Source organism: Phocoena sinus, chromosome 11 (genome assembly GCF_008692025.1).
Source record: "Phocoena sinus isolate mPhoSin1 chromosome 11, mPhoSin1.pri, whole genome shotgun sequence".
NCBI lineage: Eukaryota > Metazoa > Chordata > Mammalia > Artiodactyla > Phocoenidae > Phocoena > Phocoena sinus.
Window position 1 is genome coordinate 49,921,804 of NC_045773.1, and position 2,725 is coordinate 49,924,528.

The 2,725-nt window shown below is 34.9% G+C and overlaps 1 non-coding gene across 1 annotated transcript; it reads left to right on the top strand.

The window, feature by feature from the left end:
* Nucleotides 1–730: 730 nt before the first annotated feature.
* Nucleotides 731–833, top strand: LOC116762953. The gene has a single exon (XR_004352380.1). It is a non-coding gene; the product is annotated as a U6 spliceosomal RNA (small nuclear RNA).
* Nucleotides 834–2,725: the final 1,892 nt, after the last annotated feature.

A 2,725-nucleotide genomic window follows, 5' to 3' on the forward strand; every position in this document is an offset into this window, starting at 1 on the left:
TCCGAGGAGATGGCATTAAGCTAAGACCTCAGTGAAAAGGATGAAATGATGACAAGGTACAAGGTGGGCTAAGTTCTTGGGATGGAAAGGACTTGATTTGTCCTAAAACCATAAAGGCCAGTGTGGAGGAAAGTAAACGCTGGGAAGAGGTCCTGGCTAAATGTCTGTGACACGTCTGATTGATGATAAATTGTATTCTTTCATTCCTACTGAGCTTCATAGAAGGAAGTGATATTGACCACAGTTGCTTAGTATTCTTTCGTGTTAATGATTTATGTTGCTTGCAGTGTAAGCATAAATGATTTTTACATCAGTGTTGAAAAAATTAAGAACTTCTGATTAAAATGAAAAAAGAACAAGATTTATGTTCCCTTTAGATGCCAGGTTGAAATATTGCTCCCTACTCATCTCCACCTTGATCAGGCTGTTTAAGGTGCTGGAGTTACGCTAGACCTTAAAATTTTCCTCTCCCCAAACCTAGTGACACGAACAAGTACAAAACAAAACAAAAACACAACTTGAAGACTACCAGTGGAATAAAGAAGAGTTCTGATGACTTGAACATGAGCAAGAAATAAGTTTTAAGAATATACACAAATTTTCTTCTACATTTTCATGGAGAAAATGTTGGGAGTAGGTGAATAATGGAGGGGATGGTGGTTTGTTGAGAAGAGGAAAATATGTTAATGAAACACTGAAAATTCTCATTAAGAATCAACAACTTAGGTGCCTGCTTTGGCAGCAGATGTATTAAAATTGGAAAAATAAAAAGAAGAGTAGCATAGATGATGAGTGAGAATGACATGAAAATTCATGAAGTAGTCCATATTTTTTTAAATGGGCAAAGGGCTTGAATAGACATTTCTCCACAGATGATGTACAAATGACCAAAAATCATGAAAAGATGCTCAACATCACTAATCATTAGGGAAATACAAATTAAAACAAAAATGAGATATTACTTCACACCTATTAGAATAGCTACATTAAAAAAAAAAACAACAGGAAATAACCAGTGTTGGTGAGGATGCAGAAAAACTGGAACTCTTATATACTGTTGATGGGAATAAAAAATTGTGCAACCACTATGGAAAACAGTATGGCGGTTCGTCAAAAATTTAAAAAGAGAACTATCATATGATTCAGCAATTTCACTTCTATATCCAAAAGAATTGAAAGCAAAATCTCTAAGAGATATTTGCACACTCATGTCCAGAGCATCACTATTTGCAGTAGCAAAGAAGCTGAAGCTACCCAAGTGTCAATCAATGGATAAATGGATAAACAAAATGCTGTATATACATACGATGGAATATTTGTATGTCTTAAAAACTGAAGGGAATTCTGATGCATGCTATAATATGGATGAATCTTGAGGACATGATGCTAAGTGAAACAAGCCAGACACAAAAAGACAAGTACTGTATAATTCCACTTTATACGAGGTTCTTAGAGTAGTCCAATTCAAAGAGACGGAAAGCAGAATAATGGTAGCCAGGGGGCGGTGGGAGGGGAGAATGGGGTGTTATTGTTTAATAGGTAGTGTCCGTTTTACAGAATAAAAAGAGTTATGGGGATGGATGGTGGTGACAGTTGCACAACAATGTAAATGTACTGAACACACTATTGAACTGTAAACTTAGAAGTGGTTAAGATGATAAATTTTAGGCTGTGCATTTTTTTACCACAGTAAAGAAAAAGTATCAACAATGTGTTGAGAGGAAGGAGACATGGTGTCAACAGATCAGAACAGAGCCTGTGATAGTGTAGATCAGGTATAAGAGCTAGGAACTGTTGACTTGTTAAGACCACATGAAAATATTATACAGACTTAAAGGATTTATTACTTCTCAGGTGGGGTGAAGAGATGAAGAGCACAGAAAATCTTGCCCTCTGCAACTGCTCAGATTGAAAAGACTAATTAAAAACTGCTTTCCCTGGCTTTTTAGAAAGGGCAAATGCTAACTACTCATACATAGATTCTTATCTTCTCCTTTTCAAGTATGTTGTGAGCCAGCATCCTGAAATTAGCAAAAGGTAACCACACAGCAATTAATGATTTGACTCTGTTTTGTGGTTAAAGGTAATTTCAGTCATGTGTTTATCTGATATAGCATTATCAGCACTACTTTAAAAATAAACAGAGGGTCAAGGAATTGAAGAAATATACATGGTAGGAATTACCAGTGGAAGAGATGAATAACTGCTTATTTCTCTCACGTTCTAAATCTTGAGTACATGGTACTACAACATTATGTTTCTTTTCTATAACTTCTATTAGAACCAATCTTCTTCATGCATCTATGTGTGCTTTGGAAATGCAGAAAATAAAACATACCAATTCATGGGAAGCAGCTATTTATAAACTCACTTAAACTCCTTTCCATATGACTCACCCAGGCAGTTCATTCTTTTAATTTTATTTTCCTTTGAACATTTAATTAAATTAATTAATTATTAGAGTAAGTCCTTGTTGGTTATCTATTTTTAATATAGCAGTGTGTACATGTCAACCCCAAACTCCCAATCTATCCCTTCCCCCCCCCCCCGTAACTATAAATTCATTTTCTAAGTCTGTGAGCCTATTTCTATTTTGTAAATAAGTTCATTTGTATCTTTTTTTTTTTTTTTTTTTTAGATTCCACATATAAGCGATATCATATGATATTAGACAGTTAACTCTTTACTGCTTTCCTCAACACTGGCTGTAGTCAAAAACTTCATA